Genomic DNA, 21,716 nt, shown 5'->3' with positions numbered 1-21,716 from the left:
AATGCGACTGACATAAAATCTGGTAACATTACAGCACAGGGTCAAAGTGAACATCTTAAACTATAGTTACAGTCAACAGTTGAGCTTTTAATGGCTAATCTAACATCTAGCTAACATATTTACAGTGATATTGATAAAAGTGCATTCCTTGTAAAAGATAAATTAAAAATGAGTAAATAAAATAAACCATTGCTTATAATACATTAAACTGCATGTAGTATTTGAAAAAAAATGTGAAAACATTCACAATCCCAAAGAGATAAGTTTACCATACATAATAGCCAAAACAACCTAAGGAAGACAGCCAGGTTATGCTAGCTGTCTAATAATTGCTAGCTTATCAAAAGAGTGTGAAAGCCACAAAAAGCTCCTGAGCTATTAACCTTAAAACAGTGCTTGTATAGGCCTAGTTTTGTACTTAACTGAATGTCACGTTAGCTTGAACCAGCAACAGAAAATACTACTGAACTGACAGAATCAGCGCTGAAGAATATGGCGGTATTAACGTTGATGTGTTCACTTGCTGCTGTAGTACTGAAGTCCAGCTAGTTGAATAATGGGGTTAAAAAGTGATAAAAAAGCAAAATTACGTAGTCGTGACAACAAATCTTTGAACTGAACTGAACAGTTATAGTTGTAAATTCTACCTCTACATTAGCTAACATTTTTAGCTACCGTTACAATCCTTCTTCTCCTGCTCTTTATAATGACACATCTTTAGTTAAATGTTTATTCTCTATAAGAAAACACCACAAATATGACAAAGTGCCAATTCAGGCCTGAAAATAACTAAATGGTAGTTATGCTAAGTTTAGTAAAACAAAAAAAAGTTTGGTGACTTAGCTAGCTAGCATACAAATGTTAGCCCAGCATCTTCTGTCTCTATCTTTCAGAGATAATTTTACTTGTGTAGGTTCGTAAACCAGTATGTTTTTAGGGTAGAGAAAGGCAGTTTGATGGGAAGGATGGGGAATTACATTTTAATTTAGTGACTTTTATTGTTGCATCAGTCGTCATATAATTGTTAGTGATGTTGTAGAGTTACGCTAAAAGGCAAAGAATCATGTTTATTTAGGTATGACCTCAAACTTTTACACCTCATTCAAATATTACAAATTTTCAAATTCCTTGATTTAGGCTGGATATTTCCGTCCCACTTGAGAAGGAAATGCACCACAAAAATACATTGTGAATACATTTTCTATCAATTGGGAAAAAAAGACAGGTGTTATTGGGCTTCAGAAAGTATCCCAAGTGATTCAACCTCCATCACATTTGTGTGGCGTTAGTAACAGGATCAAACTGTCTCAGCCATGTTGGGTAATATGTTGACTTTTAGACACAGTGGGTTTGAAGCGCCCTCATTCTTCTATGGCCATGTGTGCTTATGAAGCAATTAGCAAGTGTGAAATAGTCATCTGGTATTACCCTGGCTACCCCAGCTGACCTTATAGCTAAAACAAGAGGACAACTGTATGTGACTCAGTTATGCATGTATACGCGGGCGTCTCATCTGTCTAAATCCAAGGCTTTAAAAGTTTTCATCTGCTATGCGTGTCACACATACTGCCCAGACACAAAGTATCACCAAACGTGTTGGTCAGTTTCAGCCGCAGAGCAGAACATGATGAAAACAGGTTTCAAGAAATGTATTCAAATGTTTTAAACTTTAGCTGTGCCTTTTGAACGGGCGTTACACCATAAATGAAACAACTGCTCCAGTTGTATGTGATCCAAACCAAGTACAGCAAAGGACCAAAAGCACAAGAGTAGATTATTATTTTCAGCTACTTCTTCAAGTGGTATAAAAAGAGAATTTTAAGAGCCCAGACCGATCAGTCATGCAAGGCTTTATTACAAAAACTGGAATTTGTGATTGGATATTATAAACACAAACAAACTAAAATTTAAATAGTTAAATAATGGACCAAGGAATACAAACTGTAGCTGTAATTGCATATTTTCTTGGACATTAATGTCAAATTAGAAAAAAAGAAACCCCAAAGAGATGTTTTCTTCAAGTTATTCAATCAGTCTTGTTTAGAAATTGGGATTTTTATGCCCTGAATTCAACCTCACAAACATTGGCTGTACACAGTGGTAAACAAATTCGACCAATTAAGTGCTTTTGGTTAGAGATGAGTGTAAGACTTGGCTAGAGTGAATAATTCAGGATTTAGTTTGCAATTAGAAAGCAAAGCTCAAAAGTCCATTGACAGATAACAGTCCAATATTTTGGCAATAACTGAATAGGTTTGGATAAAGATGTTACTTTGCTGCTCTGATTTTTGTCCATTTCCTCGGAGTTAAGTTGAGACTCAAAGTTTTCTAACAGAAATCCAGGACAGTTTGTTAATTGTCATCAGAGCCAAAAATTTTAAAACCTTGTGACAACTTCATTGTCACCATGACAGCTTTTTATAGTCTGACCTTTACTCTTCAGGTCAAATCAGTCCTCAGTTGGCTTAACTTTGCCATCAGTCTCATTTATCCGCATGTGCTGCTTTCATGCATTTTATTTTAGTTTACTCAGTTCAGAGTAAACTCTAGAGATTAATTCATCTGTTTTTCATTCATTCATTCATCCTCCGCTTGCAGTCACTGCTACATACAGGCATTAATTCATCATTTGTTATGAATAAACAAGAAAACCCAATCATTCACTCATTGATTTATCAATTCATATATTTATTCGTTCATTCGTTCTTGCCTACAGTAATGTATTCACCACAGAATTTGGAGAGTAATTTAAACTTAGTGTCCAAAGAAGGTTTTCTACATTTTTTTTGCTTTTAAATTATATTTTGAATAAATGCAAAATGAAAATTTACAAAAAATGGACGAAACCAAGAACAAATACAGTTAATCTCATAATCTCTTCTCCAAAACACATTCAGTGACTTTCCAACAATCAGAAAGCAGAACAACATGAATTATTAATTTAAAATTGTTGGTATTTAACTGTCATTCAAGAATTCAACTTGCCAACTACCTTTAAAAAAAGCACCAGTATTACCACTCTCCATCACTTTATATCTGTTATGTTTGTTTGATTTTTAATAAACCTAACTTCAACCCCTCTTTTTCAGTTTCACAGTTACAAAATACTAACAGCAGAAGCATTCATTTAAAAAAACCTTTCCTCAGATATCGGAGCCACTCGAGAGGCATTTATTGCTCTGTTTTTGTGTGTGTGCTTGTGTGTGTGTGTGTTACAATCGCTTGCCTCGAGGCCATTATGGGTTTGGCTGGTCTCTGATGGTATGATAGTAAAAAGGGAACTAAATACCAGAAGATACTCCCCGGTGTGTGAGTGAATGTTACATGAGCTAAAGTTGAGGAAAGGGAATAGAAAAAAACAAGGGTGGGTACAAGATTCAAGCAGTAAACAGAGATGGCAAAGATGGATAGAAGAAAAGATAAGAGTAAGAGTGTGTGTGTGTGTGTGCGTGTGTGTGTGTATGTGTGTCTGCGGGAAGGAGAGATGTTTTTACGTAAGGTGTGAAATAGCTTCGGTCTGAAGCAAGGCTTTGCTCTGAGCTCTCTGTTGCTGAGGATTTAGACAGATGGATTTAGGAGTGTTTATGCATGTGTGTGTGTGTGTGTGTGTGTGTGTGTGTGTGTGTGTGTGTGTGTGTGTGTGTGTGTGTGTGTGTGTGTGTGTGTGTCTGTACACATAAGTAAATTTGATTTACATCTGTGTCCTCCTGGTCTATATTTTCAGGTTTATCACAGCTCTGTCATCTGATGCTTGTATCACACTTTATATAAAGCCTGATTTACAGCCACATGTGCACACATACACACTCACACACACACATACAGGGTTTTGAGGTGTTTCTATTCCTTCTTAGCACTCTCTGATTTATAACTGTGTGACAGGCTGTCGTCTATATTTGAGTCTTTCATTTGGATCCCGGGTCATCACCTCTCCATTACACACACACACACACACACACACACAGATGCATGTGCATGCATTGGTGGCAAAGGTTGCACTTATGAAGTCATTTTGAGATAGTGTCAGTAGATACACTACTGTGGCGGTCACACCTAGCCAACAGCTAGTTATGTGCAGGATCGCTTGTAGGCACAGGCGAGCTATGTGGTCACCTAGGACGCCAACCTAGTGGCAAGTACAACAGCTTGAATTGCAAAATGCAATGCCACTGATGGACGCTAGATGCTGGCTCCAATAGACTCCCCAGTTATTTATTTCAACAAGTCATTATGGTCTCAATCGCTAAATTTGGGTCATTTACTAAGTGTTCTGGTAGTCATTTTGGAAATGATTGCTCCGTAAATAGATTTGAAGACTTATAGTAGCTTTGATGTCTGCCCAAGTGGCAACGTCCAGAGCTGAAAAATGAAACCAATGCAGAAGTGCCAAAAACTGGCAAAACTGCAGTTCCTCAAACAGACATTTGGCTCCAAAAGCGAGTCAATCCCCATAGGCCCCCATGTTAAAATGCCAAACTTTACAGCACAAATAAACATGTTTACAATCTAGTACAAAAAACGGTTTTGCTCTATAGGTAATTTCCCCTTTCATGACAACTGTATGGGGGTTGAACTTTTTTATAACTCACCCGTTTAAATTTTACTAAGCCATAAAGTTATACATAATTAAGGACGTGGCTGCTTTGAGTGACAAGTCGCTAGCTGCTAGGTGGCTTGTTTCAGCAACCAGGCTTCATTTGGTTCGCCTCAGCTCCACCTCTTTGCCCATTTTGGATTAACTGGGAGTTAAGCAGTGTCAGGCACTGCCAAGATGGCGACGGCCGGAGCCGCCCACTTTGAGCTTCAAAACCGCTCTTCAGAAACCAATGGGTGACGTCACAGTGGCTACATCCATACTTTTTACAGTCTATGTGTCTGCCGTTAGCTCACGTGCTGCTCTCCCCGGCCCCTGTTTTTCACTTTAGTGGATATGAGTGTTAAGGCTGGTTTTGCAGCAGTAAAAGACTGAGTTTCAATCAGGAAAGTCAAGATCAAGTCGAGCTCAGCTGCAACCTGAACTGAAATAAAACTTTGAAAAGAACACATTGATGCAACAAAAAGCTCAAAAACACACAGACCTTGTATTGTGGCCTCTGTAACACCGTTGTCTCAGTCGCACACACATTTAGCCTACACACTCACCATATGACCAAACACCTCATAAATATTTGGGAAGGTTTCAATTTTAGGAATGCAATGGGTGTCATTGTCACTGTGTGCGTGTTACAAAGAGAGAACAGGTGGATTTAAAAGTGCAGCTGCTGCATTTCCTACATTTTGTTTCCTTTTTCACCATATCTTACATTCTTTTCATTGCTTCCGTCCATCTCTCTCTTACTGTCTCTTTGTCAAACGTACTGGATGTACTTAAGTTTACACCCTTGTCTTTCAGCGTCCTGTTGTCCTCCCGCTGTGCTCTCTCCCACCTGTTGACCATTAACACTTTAACACAACGTTCCACGCAGTCCTCATCCAGTCTTGCTGGTATCACAGCTGAGATCCAGAGATATGTTTTTGTCTGTTTTGAGATCAGTTGATGAGTTTACTGGTCATCATTTTGACAAACATGAGGTAATAAAATTAAGTTCAGAAAGAAACTGATCATTTTTATCAAGAACTCCCTCCCTTAGATTCTAAACCCATGCAAAGATATCAACTTGGCACTGTTAGCCTTGGTGTAGTGTGGTGATCAGGTCACTTTGTGTTGGACTCAATTAGTTCATCCAGTTGTGAAAAGAGTTTCTGGGTCAACCAGCCAGTCCAGGCACAGAAACAGTTATCAACTGTGATAACTGTGGACAGGACGTCATCGTACACAGCCACGACTCACTGACATGATTTTAACATTGCATGTGTATGAGGATAAAAGGAAGACAATAGAGATGCTAGAGAGTGAGAGAAAAGGATAAACTACTGTTGTGTTTACATTTAGATTATGGATTGTGCCTTTAAAAAGGATCCATTCCTAAAACGAGTAAGCATGAAGCAAGTTTAGAGGTTATTTTCACAGGTTCAAATCATAAAACATACATTTATACTTTTAAATTGATTGTATTTTTTCTTATGATCTGATTTATTTCATATTAAAATATGAAATAAATCTTGATATATCCCTCTAATCTCTGTTTTACTCTCTTTGGCTCGGTTTATATTTTTTTAGTCTCCTAAAATAGTAAAATCCCTGAAGCTATCTTACCGTATCACTTGTTATGGTGTCAAATGTATAAGACAGGATGACACATACTGTTCTTCGATGGTGATGAAAACTTTCCTCAGCTGATGATGTAACTCGAACTAGACACACACACACACACATTCACACTATGCTCGTGCCACATGATGCAGTATAATTTTCTGCTGTCCCATCCTGTTCAAGCTCCCTGTGAAGTTGGAGAGAAAATATAAAGATTATACATGAGAGATTTCAAACTGACGTCAGTCTGACCCTGAGCTCACACTTAGTGTTTCCAGTAACTGTCCAAGTGGCTATCCAAATAGCTTGTTTTTCTTCTTCTTTTTGGCTTTATTTGCAGTAGTTCCATTCAATTCAATTTTATTTATATAGCACCAAATCACAACAGAAGTTATCTCTAGGCCGTACTTTTTATTTTACAGAGACCTAACATTCCCCCATGAGGAAGCACTTGGGGACAGTGGCAAGGCAGAAACCTCAAGCAGAACCGGGTTCTAGGTGGGCAGCAATCTGGTTGGGTTGAGAGAGAAAGGGAGGAGGGAGGGCGAGAGAGAGACACAGAGAGGCTTAATAACAACAATAATGAAAATAATAATAGAAATATGACTAATAACAATAACAGCAGGCATGGTCATCAAGCAGGTCCTCAGAAGCCCACCGTCCGTAACTAGGGGGTCCATGACCATGATCCATATGAACCTGTGAGACGAGAAAGCACAAAAACTCCGGGGAAGAAGCCAAGTTAGTAACATGCATTAATGGTACATGAATGCATACAGATAAAGAGGGGGAGGAGGAGAGAGGAGTTCAGTGCATCATGGGAAGTCCCGTGGCAGTGGCAGTCTAGGCCTATAGCAGCATAACTAAGGGCTGGTCCAAGGCCCTAACTATAATCTTTATCAAAAAGGAAAGTTTTAAGCCTACTCTTAAACGTAAAGAGTGTGTCTGCCCCCCTGGACCGAATCTGGAAGATGGTTCCACAGGAGAGGAGCCTAATAGTTGAAGGCTCTGCTTCCTGTTCTACTTTTGGAGACTGGAACCACAAGTATGCCTGCAGTCTTGGAGCGCAGTGTTCTAGTGGGTAATAGGGTACTATGAGCTCTTTAAGATATGATGGTGCCTAACCGTTAAGGGCTTTGTAAGTGAGGAGAAGGATTTTAAATTCTATTCTGGATTTTACAGGAAGCCAATGCAGCGATGCTAAAATGGGAGAAATGTGATCTCTTTTCCTAGTTCTTGTTAGTACACGTGCAGCTGCATTCTGGACCAGCTGGAGAGTCTTTAGAGACTTGTTACGGCTGCCTGATAATAAGGAATTGCAATAATCCAGCCTAGAAGTAATAAATGTGTTGACTAGTTTTCTGCATCTTTTTGAGACAGGGCGTGCCTGATTTTTGCAATGTTAGGTTGGTGAAAAAGGCAGTCCTACATACAGACTGCACTGCAAAGGAAGCCTGCAGACACTACTCGGGGCTTAAAATGTATAATAGCTTTTCTGTATGTTTTTGGGATAAAAACATATTTTTTAATGCCAATATGGCAATGACAATATGTAAGATAGTAAAAAAGGCAGTAAAGATAAGTATAGTATTTCTAGCTATATTATATATCAAAGTGTAAGGTCTTTTTCAAGTAGAGGTTTGATAGAATATCTAATTTTTTGTTATATAATAATGTGATATCATAATTTATACAGACAAGTGATAAATTAAAGGAATAACCGGTACAGGTCTGAATGCTTGAACCCTACAGTGAGGAGATCTGGTGGCTCTGTTATGATGTGGGGGGCATTTTGCTGGCATAGATTGGGTCCACTTGTGCCCTTAGAGGGAAGGGTCACTGTAAATCAATAAAAGTTGTTCTGATTGATCACCTTTATTCCATTTTTATCCTGATGGGAGTGGTCTCCTCCGGGATGACAATGCCTCCATCCACAGGGTACAAGAGGTCACTGAATGGTTTGATGAGTATGAAAATGATATAAATCATATGCTATGGCCTTCACAGTCACAAGATGTCAACCCAGTCGAACACCTATGGGAGATTTGGACCGATGTGTTAGACAGCACCACCATCATCAAAACACCAAACGAGGGAATATCTTTTGGAGGATGGTGTTCATCCCTCCAGTAGAGTTCAAAGACTGTAGAATCAACACCAAGGTGCATTGAAGCTGTTCTAGCAGCAAGTGGTGGCCCAACACCTTACTAAGACACTTTATGTTGGTTTTTCCATTAATATGTCACCCGTCTGTATATATATAGGTAATATTGATAGGTATTGAATATTGTTCTTAGAAAAATATATGTATATATATAAGTTATTTAGGAGAAGTAGTACTTTACATATCATGACCAACACACAACATTTTATGTATTTTTGGCTTTAGTTGTGCGAACATTTTTGAATGTTACTTACAGTAAATCACAGAGGCCTTGACACTCGACTGTTGTGAGACCTCTTTGGACTTGTCTTTGACCTTTCTCGATTGCCTCAACGCTTGACTTGAACTTGCCCCAAAAGACTTAAAAACAGCTCTATGTAATAAATGTTGAGTATTTATCACCAACACACCACATGCGCATACTGGAGTGCACTGAACCATACACGAAATTGTGATACGTCGATGCCACCACTATAAATACTTCATTACATCTCCTCACACACAGTCCAAGGACAAATAAACTATTTTGCACTGTAAAGACTTGTGTGACTGTGTGTGTGTGTTTGTATGTGTGTGTGTGTGCACCATTTACCAGGAGATCTTGTGGTGCTGAGTGATTGCAACTCTCTGTTTGAGCCAGCGTTGATTTATTTTCATCAGCGCTCATTAGACCCTCTGCTAACTGCTCCTCAGAGGATGGCAGTGGCTCTCGCAGAATCCACACACACACACACAGAGAGACACACATACACAGCAGACACAGTATGTAGAACTGTGCACAAATTAATGAAAATAAAAAGAAACGCTCTGTACGTTTCTAAATTTTCATGTTACCTCCAAACTTATTTTCTTTTCTTTTCCACACATATTAAAAAAGATATTTTGGCTTAGTTTTTTCTTTTTTCAGAACATTCCTATCCATTTAGTCTTTTAAGGATATGAGATCGGGTTTACTTGCAGAGGTTAAAAATACAAACATACAAACATAATTTATTTTCTTTGTGATCAACTTTTTATTGATATATAAAGTATAAATATATATCTATATCATAAATAAATAAACCCAAAAACACATATAGACAAACTAAAGATACTACCAGATAAATGACAAAGTACAACATTTACATGTTAACAGAATAATAACAGAATAACAATATAAAAATAATGGATATAAACTGAAGGGGGGAGGGGGGCAAAACATTATGTAAGAAAGAAAAATTATAAAACAAAAAGTTCAAATTTTCTGTGAAACTTTAGGAAAAATGTCATTTCAACATGTAAGACTCTTCATCCGCCTCCCTCGAATCATCAATCATCGTCAAAAACATCAAAGTGTACTAAACCACAAGCGCTGCAGAGAGATTTATAACTCTGACATGTGTAGCAGCAAGGTTTGCCTGGTGTAAGTTACTGTGTGCACTCTGTGTCCCCACTGCACGATGATTTAAACCCATCTGTCTGTCGCTGGGTGCGTCGCCGACGGTACGGGGACTCCCAGGACTCACTGAGGTAACCACACACCCATGTCACATGACCTGTCAGGCATTAGAGACTGGGAGGGCATGTTGGGTGAGATTGACCAGATAAAAGGGGTGACAATTAGGGTTTTCACAGTCCGGCAGCTTATAATGACTACAAAAATATCTGCACAGCATCAATAGATAGATAACTGTAGTAATCCCATGAGGGGAAACAAGTTTTATCTTACATTTAAGTGCAAAAGTGTTAGGTACTAAAAGTAAAGTGAGGATGCTTTCAAAAATAATGCCATGAATATTTTTTATTATCAATTAGCTTCATTAAAGTTCATTAAACAGAAGAAACCTAAATGAAATCAGTATTTGGTGTGAGCAGCTTTGCCTTTAAAACAGAGGCCTTGGTACACCTGCACACAGTTTTTCAAGGTACTTAGCAGGGTTGGTTGTTCCTGCATCTTGGAGAATTTGCCACAGTTCTTCTGTGGATTTCGGCATCTCAGTTACTTCTGTCTCTTCATGCAAGAGTTGATGTTGAGATCAGGGCTCTGTGGAGGCCATACCATCCATTGCAGGACTCCTTGTTCTTCTTGTTGCTGTAGGTAATTTTTTTATGACTCTGACTGTATGTTTGGGGTCACTGTCATGCTGCAGAATAAATTTGGAATTGATCAGATGCCTCCCTGATGGTATTGCTGAACGGACAAGAATCTAAACATCTAAAATGCCTCAAACTTTTGCCCATTACTGCAGTACAAACTGACACCTGTTCAGTTAAATCCTTCAAGAATAGTGTGACATTTTGGGAAACACACGTATTTGTTTTCTTGCTGAAAGTTAGATGAGAAGATCGATACCACTCTCACGTCTGCACGCTAAATATAAGTGCCTTGCTCAGCGGTACCTTCTCATGTCTGGAGGGAAAACATTCCTTGGTGATCTTCCCTGCCCAAATTTTCACTTTTGCCTAGACAAGGAAATAGGAGCCATTTATTCTTTCTAGAAATATCCATCCAAGTTGAAGACAGATAGTAATTTGAGATTTCGCATTCCCTTTTGGCAGATTTCACATTCAATCCTGGGGGCAGTCGCCGTCCGTCGTCACTGATCTGGGGTCAGGTTACCTCCAGCCAGAATTGTTGAGATCATTAGAGAGGATCTGACCCTGTGTTATTGGGCAGGAGAGGTAGATGCTATAGATGCATGTGGCGACACTGATAAATGTGTGTATGTTCATGTAGAGGGAAGAAAGAAAGTTTTAATGCATGTTATAATAGTACCAGTTTATCCTGAAGAGATGTCTTAGGGAAGCTGCTGTGGGCTGCTCTTTAAAGGATATGACTGGTGATTTTCTATATTTTTCTTATTGTCAACAAATCTTATCTGCAGAGCCAAACCAACAATGAAATGATCTATTTACAAGTATTGTGTGTGTATCCAACGCCATAGACCTGTAGACCTCCACCATTGTCCAAAAACTATTAACAGGGATGTATTATATACATTCCCAGGTCTATATTTATATTCTTGGGCTCTACTGAAATATCTTTGTATGATTTACAATTCAAAAAACTCTTTATTTATCTTATACACGCCCTTTATGCCGCCCCTCAGTTCAGCCTCTGTCTGAAACAGGCCGTTTTAAGTCCTGTCTCTTTAAGACCCCCCTCCTGATGAGTCCACTCTGTTCTGATTGGCAGCTTCCAGAAGCTGCCCCTTGGGAGACTTCTGCCAACTCCGGAGGCTACATCAACAAACCATGAAATAAACTATAGTAGTAGGATTTCACTACTTTCTCTCGTTCATTACTCGAAATGTCACCTTCTCAAATACATCCTTAAGTGTTCAAGCTGGTATACGATCCGAAATATGAGAGTGGAAAACATGAACACATGGAAAAACCTTAGCAACAACCTTAGCCACAAAGACTACTGAACAGACAGCCGTTTATGGACATGCACAATGAGCTGAGGCTGCATCATAGATGTATTACAAGAGCTGGATAGGGTGTTGCTGCTCAGCCTTGCAGCCAATTATTCCCAGTGGTCACTGGTGGTACTGCAGCAAAAAAAAAGCATTTTCCCTACAGGCCACCATTGTAAAAGAGACGTCTGTAAAACTGTTGACAGGACATATCAAACTGCAAACAATGTCAATCATGACTCTTTCCATTACAAATTTTTGATCCATGGAGGTTTTATATTTGTAAACATTTCCTCGAGCCAACAAAAGCAGTCTAAAAACACAACATGGAAGCAAACCCAGAAGCTAGAAACTTTTTTTGGCGTATGTGTCAGCCAAGTAATTCCTATCGTACTAAATGGGCTCCATTTTTGGTCCAGTATCTGGCCCTTATAATACATCCATGGGCAGCACATGCTTTTTGTTCATGCCCCTGCGCAAGCTAGAAAAAAAACATTGCAAATGAAGTGTTCAGAACAGGTTGCAGCCCTGGCTTTTGACTGGTAGGGAGCATTTCTACATACATTAAGCTGAACTTTTGGAACTTTGACCATGTTTAACATAGATATCCAGCATCATAATCATATATAAATAACAGAAAATCAATAAAAAGCATGATATATCTGCTTTAAAAACATGTCAAAGAGCCACACCATTGCACTGGGTGACATATTCCTTGGCCCTGAAGAGTTGGGGCACATTAGTTTGTTTAGAAAAGGATCTTGTTTTCAGTCGACATGAGGAAAGATGATTTGAACTTTGGCTTGTAATTGTAGTTGTCACACAGGAAATTATAGTAATGATGCTATTTCAAGATGTCTAAGATGGTTGGAGGAGTGTGTGTAGTGCAAACGTGTGTCTGTGTTGAATTAAATCAAATTTACAAACAAAACAGTTTTGTCACAAAGGCATTTTTATGTCTAAATCTACCCTTGTGTCTCCATAAATATGTGTGCGTGCTTTTGTTAATTCTTTGGGACCTTTTCCGATATAAACACCAACCTTGTTGGGACCAGTAGTCCTCATGGGGATATGGGGTGTGTGTGTAATGGTGAGCTCACCACCATGAGACTGGGTTCTCTGACAGGGTTGCGATGACAGCCGAAAATAAAACCGAGCCTCTTTTGGCACACACAAACACACACAGCCAGAGGGATGCCAGTCAGCTGTCGTGTCGTGGTCAGGCGTTAAGCCCTGTGGTCCGGGGGAGGGGATAAAAGGGATATATTAGTAATTTGGTGCAATACCCAATAGGAATGATCCTTTAATTAAACTATTCATCGTCACCTTTTGATAAATTGTTGATTCAACAGTCTATACAGTCAATAGCCATTCATTATCAAGGCTTCAAGCTCATAGTCTTGCGGTGAGTATAAATCTGATCCGAATCCAGAAGAGTTCCGGAATGTGATTGATTAAAGGGAAAGTTAGGTATTTTTCGACCTGGACCCTATATTCCCATCTTTTTCTGTCTAAGTGACTAATTGGGACAACAATTTTTAAATTGGTCCAGTACTGAGTGAGAGCGCTGCAGCCAGCAGCCGCTAAACAGGCTGCAATGTCAACCGACGGGGCAATAGTGCCCTGTCAATGTACGTCCACTAAAAGTGCTTGTTTTTGCTACTGACAGGCTCAGATTGTTATTATAAGTGTCTGACAACATTATGGAAAGGACCATACAGAGAAATAAAACCTTTTGCTTGGTCCATTCTGTTTGTTATTGTGTTTAACCAAGTCTTGCTCAAGGAGAAGTCTTATTCTGAAATCTCACGTGAGCTGAGTTGTTGTTGAAATCAGCTAAATATTCAGCCATTACTTTGAAAATCTTTTAGATAACACTAAGTTACGCTTTCTGTACTTCAACACAACAAACTCCTCCCGGCACTCTTCTCTCCAACTCCGTCAATTCTGAATATTTATTCTAACTTCTAACTTCTCTGTTATATTCTAACCAACCTCCTCCACATCAGCATGTGTAATGCAATGGTGAGTAAGGGAAATAGACCGGTCGTCACTTATGGGAATTATATATTAGCAATATATTAACTAAATTTATTTGAGAAAAGTGCTTCTATCTGGTAGAATAGTGATAAAACAACCCTGTTCTTCTGCATTTTTGTTTTTGGTTCATTGAATTTGATGCTAAATTAAATGAGCTTGGTCATTTCTATTCATTACTGAAGGATACTTCATTTCCATTTCCTTAACTTGACAAATATTACCCCATATAGGTTGTACATTACAAACTTACAGTGATGAAGTCCGTTTTTAATGACATATATGATGATTATGATGTTAGGGTCTAAAAACACGACTTAAGACAATGATCTCATACCTCTCAGAAATTAATATAGTCACAAGACATTAACAGGAACAACAATTATGTTGCGTTTCTTTCAGAATAAAAGAATTGTATTAATCTTCAACATACTAAATTATAACCATCATCATAAACAAAACAAAAAAATGATCTGTCAATCTGTTATTGCTTCTTTGCACTTCTGGTTAGATGCTAAACTGCATTTTGTTGTTTCAGTACTTGTGCAATGACAATAAAGTTAAATCTAAACTAAATATTAATCATACCAGCAACTGCTCAATTAAAGCCAAAAAAGAAATTTGGTCAATAGTACAAAATATACAAGGAAACCAACTGCATTCAACAAAACATTTTATTATATAATATCTCCAGGGAGAGGGTAAAAGGTCCAGGCTGTTCCTCCAACCGTGGTCTTCCACACCTGTTGTCTGGGCCTTGCTGTCACGACTGCTGCTCACAAACCTCAGACTGGACACACACATACACAGCTTAACTCATATTGTCATAAGTGTACAAATGTATTTTTGTACAAAGACTGAATCAGCAATCTATACGGTTATCAAATACATCTCATGCAAATATGCTGTGCTGCCTCCATCTAGTGGCCATGAAGGTAGTGGTGTACAACCTAAATGGGCATTCATAAAAATGAAAAATATGGACACAGGTTCAGGAGCAGTGCTTTTCTTTATAGAGAGGCATAAATCTTACTCCTCTATCAGATTTTTTTCTGTTGTTTGGTTAAAAAAAGGATTTGGATGTCTTAAAAGGATTTGTGTAAAGATGGGTGTATGAGCTCTAACAGAAACAAGAGCAAATTTCATTCTTACAAAGATCAGATAAGCCATAAACTGTGTTTTTGAGTATTGGTCTATTGAGCATGACACTGTAGAGGACTGTTTGTAGGTCCATGGAGTATCACAAGGACACCAGAATTAAATACTTTAATAATCCAAAATCCACAGCCCTGGTCATTGTTCCACCATTGGTCCATCTCTCCACCAGCCTTGCAATTGCTCTTAGAGAAATGGTAAAGTGCTATATCACATATCTTATAGGGATTAAATAAACAGAAATTATGTCTGTGTCTAACTGTATCTTCAAACATCTTCAACTATTTAAGTGGCATTGGCATTGTAGTGGAAATAAATTATCAGAGGTAAAGTCTTCAATATGAGGTCTTTATTGAATTAACAGTGTGGCAAAGACCTAAGTTATTCTGCGCAGAGCAACTGAAAAATGACTGACAGTACAGTGTCATATATACAATACATCCCTTGACCCTCCCCGTCAATTTTATTGGTCTTTAGTGTTGTCATGGTGCCTTCCCACTTTATTATTGGTCACAGACAAATTTGGGTAGTGGCTATGTGAGTAGCCACTATTTACTTATGTTTGACAGGTTATTTATTTTATGTCCTGCTCTGAACCAACTGGGTGTACATGACATGGGAAGCATCAGGTTGCACTCTCATCTGGCAGTAACAAGTGGTTACATAATATTCAATTCATACAAAGGCTATGTGAGACAATAAGGCAATAGAGTAGGAGAATATATATGTATTGTAGGGGAGAACGGGGTTGACATGGGCCACTTTTTACATTTGATGATTTTACTGCAAAATGAAAGTGTATTTGTTTCAAATAATAGTTACTATATATACCTCAGGTTGTTGTGTGCCCATGGAAATTAAATCAAGTTATCTAATTATTATGGTTTTAGAACAATGACCCATCAAAAAAAGTTAGTCCTATGGCACAACACTACAAGAATGTGTGTGTAAATGTGCTTTTGTGTATACAGACAAGTGACAAATTAAAGGAAAAACTGGTCCAAGGGTGAATGCTTGACCCCTACAGTGAGGGGATCTGGTGGCTCTGTTATGCTTTGGGGGGCATTTTGCTGGCATGGTTTGGGTCCACTTGTCCCCTTAGAGGGAAGGGTCACTGCAAATCAATACAAACTTGTTGTGAGTGATCTCCTTTATCCTATGATCAAACATTTCTACCTTGATGGGAGTTGTTTCTTCCAGGATGACTGTAGTGGAAATTTAAGATGAATTCACAGAGAGCATGTTGTCTTTCAGAGTTTTATTGCAATATCCAGAATACATATTTGCAAGTTCAGATCTCCCAGTTTGCTTGGCTGAAGAGATATTGAATAAAGTTCAGTGTTGGTACTTGCATATACAGCCACAAGCATCACAATCATCCCATATTCATCAACCTAACAGTTATTTTTAATTAATGCACTATATCTCTAGGGAGTTTCTTTCGGTCTCTGCTGAGAATTAAGAGTTGAAGGTCAAATCCTTATCTGCCTTTCCTCCCTGGACATTCCCTCTAAAGTTACAGTGACCGAGTCCCACACCTCCCCTTTGATAGTACCTGTTAGGAACATTTTCACACGGGAAGCAGAGATCATAAAGTCTTACAATGAGCTTTTGACTATAAGGCAGTGTAACATAATCTTAATACAATAACATAAGTGTATATGTTTCCATTTCAATGACAATGCCCCAATTCACAGGGCATGAGGGGTCACTGAATGGTTTGATGAATATGAAAATGATGTGAATCATATTCTATGGCCTTCACAGTCACCAGATCTCAACCTATTTGAACACCTATGGGAGATTTTGAACCTACGTATTAGACATTGCTCTCCACCACCATCATCAAAACACCAAATGAGGTAATATCTTTTGATTGAATGGTGTTCATCCATCTAGAAGAGTTCAGAGACTGTGGAATGAATGCCAAGGTGTATTGATGCTGTTCTGGTGGCCCAACACCTTACTAAGACACTTTATGTCGGCTTTTCCTTTAATTTGCCACCCGTCTGCATGTTTGTGTGTGGCTTAAACTTAACATCAGTCAACAATTAGGTATTTATTCATCAACATTGTAACACTTGTAACAGTGATCAAACATTAACATGAACAGGATCTCTAGTCTCTAGAATATCAGAAAATAATTTTGGGGGGTAAATTGAGCCATTGATTCATCTTGCCCCCACATCACTGGCACGTTTTACCTCCATTTTGACAAAACAGTTTCACACAGTGTCTCAGATCCACAGTTATGCTAAATTTATGACCTTATTTTGTAGCTTACATTGACTTAAATTAACATGTAATAATATACAAAATGTATCTTTTTTAATTAAGATACAAGACTGATAACTTTAGCAACATGATGAATTCACTTGACATGACAAAAATCTTTTTTTTTGCTCTGTTTTGCTGACCACTCTCTCCATGTGCTTGAGTCCAAGATGGATTGAGTAATGTGAACTATACTTTCTTAAGTTGTGATCACATGAATACTTTTGTTTATGGTTACCGAGATAAAGGGGGTGGCTCATTTTACCCTCTGACTCTATTTACCCCTATTATGAGTTTCCACCACAGCATTAAGTTTTGCCAAGTATTTTTTTTTAAACTGCCCACCCTTTTCCAAACAGTTTTCATGGACGACTTCTCAGACAGTCCTGTGTAACAAACCATCTGGTGCTTCAGATTAGAAATTTGCAATTTGGATTTACTGCCAGTCAAATCACAGCCAAATTTTTTGCCAGTCAAATTTTTTCACTCAAAAAGGGGCTGGGGCATGACGCAAGAGCAAAATATTCAGATGTGCTGCTCTCATCTATCTGTTTGAACAGGAGGGGACCAGATGCATCTGTCAGAGCAAATAAAACATGAGCTCCAGGCTAGTATATTATTGAATAATGTTTCGATAATGGTATAATATTTCAATTATCAATTTATATTTTCAGTCAAAAATGACAAGTATGCTCTTGTTCCAGGTTCTCAAATATGAAGAATGTCTGCTTTTCTTTGTTTTATATCATTGTAAACAGAATATATATTTTTAGAAAGACATTTTAAAACGTCAGCTTGGGCTTTAGGAAGTTGTGATAAGCATTTTTTCTACAATTTTCTGACATTTTATGGAGTAAAAAACTAATTGAGAAACTAATCTGCAGATTAATTGACAATAAATTCATTGTTAGTAAGACTTGACACCTGATTGTATGTTCAACTGCAATTCATTTAGCTGGAGAGAATGACAATAAAGCTCTTTAATTAAAAACATTTAATTAAAATTTGTACAATAATTAATATATTTTTTGAAGCTTTTATTCTGAAGTCTCGACGCGCTTTGCCGGAAGTGTTACTTTCAGCTTGCTGTGATTTCCTGCTCACTAACAGGTCGAAGACAAGTTTGAGCAAACCAAAGCCGCAAGATACACCACAAATAACGAAAGGTATGCAACAGAAGCGTTATTTAGAAAAACCACGGAACCAAACCTAGGTATTTACCGAACCTGTACTCGGTTTGTCAACCGCTGGCCGTTTGTTGTTTAGCCCTGTTAAAGGCTAACGTTCATACTTGCTACCAGGAGCACGCCATTTTAGTTTAAGCTCGTTTTTTATCACAGTTTTACACGTTAGAAATGTAAAAACCCGTCGGACAACGTCTTGAATGTGTATAATGTGTGCTTTGAAAGTTGGTGAAAACGTAAACATCCGTAATTGTCGGTAAGTGTCCCGTTGACGTGACACTGTGTGAGCTGGAAACAGTTACTTTTTGGGGTGCTTGAGCCTACCTTAAAGGGAGGTTTGGCTATGACTCTGTTTGGAAAGAAACACTCGTAGCTGCAAGCATGTTGGCCTACTTGCTTTATGTCAGCACATCTGATATATACTAATCAGTTAATGACACCTCCACACGGGTATCAAAACTCAAACATCACAGTGTGATACAACCCACAAATATATGGGCTTAAATCAAAAACAGAGCTGCCTTCAAGGGATTGAGTCCTCATCAACAACCCATCACATACAGATGAGCACTGTTATCAATACAATTAAGACATCAAAAGCGAAAGTCACACCAGCCTATAACTAGGGAAGGGTATCATTAGGATTTTATCCATACCAATATAGGTACTGATGCTTATTTTTACTCTTATTGACACTACTTTCCATAATTTGGTGCAAAACTCAACAACACAACAAGACATGACATGAACAGATGTGAAAAGATTCAAGTTATTTATTTATGAATATAGTTAAATTAGAAGTGCTTAATCCTGTCTCAAACTGTGTCCTGAATCAATAACTGCAGACTTTCTTTTATAACGATTTTTAGCAGGTGATATCTAGCGTCAGCAACATTTTTTTGCCGACACTAGATATCAAACAAAAGCCACAGACTCATGTTGTAAGAGGAGCCAAACTCCTCCTTGCTCCCTTTTAGTTTTGGAGCCTGGCACAACAATCCGGGAGGACTTTGGACACAATATTGGTATGATATTGAATTCATAACACCATGTCTGCTGCGTTGGGGAAGCTGCTTTGAAATTATAGACAGTGAAACTGCAAACTGCTACTTATCAGAAACACTAAACCTTTGCTGAAAGTAGAAAACTACACTATAAGCCACTCATAAAAAGTAACTTAACATATTAATGCTATTAAACATTCAAAATTTATTTTAAGTTATTCTGAATTTAGGCAGTGTTCAGACTGAAATCAGCCCTGCTTAAAAACAGTGTAAGGCAAATACAATCCAAGAAGTCAAATTGGAGCTTATCAGACGCCAATACACTGCACATTTGTTTGTAATACACACAGATAGGATTTTACAACTCTGGTAAGTTATCACAGCTGTGGGTGTTTTATCTTTCGTCGCTACAATCATTAGGTAAACAGTTGGATACGGCATTCACAAAGTCATAAAGTAATCTAACAGGTATGTTTGCTTGCATGTATGTATGACTGGCCAACACAGCGCCTTGTTGGATGACGCCCTCATCGCATTGTGGCAAAAGTTGAGCCCGGTTCAACTTTTTTTGCCGGGTGACCGCTGCAGTGTTTTGGCACTCATGCTGCTTCAAGGCGTTGCCCCCATTCAAATGAATGGAAGGGCTGTGGGTTTTTTTTGTTTGTTTTTTTTTTTTTTTAATTGGGCGCTAATGTTGGTTTGACCACCCCCTTACTGTGCTACATAAATTAATCTGGTTGTAAGACCAGAGCAGCGGAGTTCTGTACACACCCACTGGTAAATGAATGGTATAGAATCTCCTTCCTTCACTGGTTGTATGTTCTTAATTTGTTGTGGTACGACTGGTTGGCCCCATCTGAATTAAGAGGTTGACAGATTGGAGCAGAGTGAGAGGTCCCGACCCAGCTGAGCCACCTGCTCTCTACTGCTAAATGTGTCTTCCTTGACCAACGCAGGCTCATTCCCAGCTCATCCGGTGCCGGCCGCAAACCTATGGTGGAGCAACAGACTCTGGAATGCAGTGCAGTCATATTTCTGAACTTTTTTCACCTTGAGAGCAAAAAAAAATGTAGTGTTTGGTGGTGTTACCCTACTACATAGTGGGAAAATAGCTGTCTACTGGAAATGTAAGAGTTACTCCACTTGGAGTAACTCTAGTAAGCTACTGTCAGGGTGGTCCTCATGAGACACTGATCTTGGATTTGTCATCTAAAAAATGATCTCTCTGTCCGCCTTTATGTCCAATATTGTGCATGTGTGTTTTTTTGTTTTTTTGTTTTTTTATCAGAAGGCAAAACTCAAAAGGTTCCCCCCATGACTACTGGGCCATGTGGATTTTTGTGACTTTTATCTTTCCACTGCTGTTCCAGTTGAATGAACTTTTCATTTTTAGGTTGTCACGTTATAAATCATGAGGATCCTGAATCCTGATGATGATTCAGTCTGTATTCCATCTTGTTACATTACCTAACCTTTAACTCAATAAATTATGATCTAGAGTCTTTGGGTCGATCAGAACTGGTTCTTATGACGTGTTGTCTGGCCATATCAGAAATCAAACATGGTTATTATTGTTCCGTATGGCCACGTTCGAAGACAGAGTGAAAAGCTGACCTTCATAGAGAGGTGGGAGGGGTTGATAATATTAAATTACGGAGATAATGGTGTATTCTTTTGGTCAGTCTCTCCTGGAAGACATTTGCAGTGTTGCACTCGTTTGTTCACATAAAAAGTGACAGAAATAGCTTTGTCAAGAATGAAAAAGGAGAGCCGGAGAGAGATGTTCAAACCCTGGTTCCTTTCTCACCACCACACAGCTGACTAGTCACTGTGTGAAGTGGGTGTCAATGTCAGTTCAAAAAGTCACCCTACCTCCCCACCCCCAATTTACCGTCAGAAAGGTGCAAGAGGAGGTTTCCAAAGCTATTTAACCATCTGACAGGCATATCAGAAGGAATATACCAGACCCTTTAGCTTAATCTGATGGTTAGTTAAACGCTCACTTACTACTAGCTACTTTTTTCAGGCTGGCCCAAGTCTTTCAGTATGGTCGATTGTGACATTCTGAAATTAAAACGGCAGATGTTAAATGTGCTTTGTCTGCTTGCTGGTTCCAGTCTTAAAGGGGAACTCCACCTATTTTACACATCAAGATCTGTCTACAGGTATCGGGGAATACTACTGCATATGTGAAAAAAGTTCTATGAAGCCTTTGGTGGCTCCACAGACAGTCCCTAATGTAGAGTTAGAAATGAGGTTACCAGACCGATGTAGTTCGCTCCTCATCTCTGGTTGAGGCTAGCGGCA

At 38.6% G+C, this 21,716-nt stretch overlaps 1 protein-coding gene across 1 annotated transcript in view; it reads left to right on the top strand.

Moving 5' to 3' along the window:
- LOC121889973 overlaps positions 1 to 21,716 on the top strand; it is a 48,848-nt gene that overhangs the window by 428 nt on the left and 26,704 nt on the right. The gene's annotated exons all lie outside the window — the stretch shown is intronic.

This window comes from Thunnus maccoyii, chromosome 22, assembly GCF_910596095.1.
Source record: "Thunnus maccoyii chromosome 22, fThuMac1.1, whole genome shotgun sequence".
Taxonomy (NCBI): Eukaryota; Metazoa; Chordata; class Actinopteri; order Scombriformes; family Scombridae; genus Thunnus; species Thunnus maccoyii.
The sequence above is the reverse complement of the archived record's forward strand: the minus strand, read 5'-3'. Positions and strand labels throughout refer to the sequence as shown.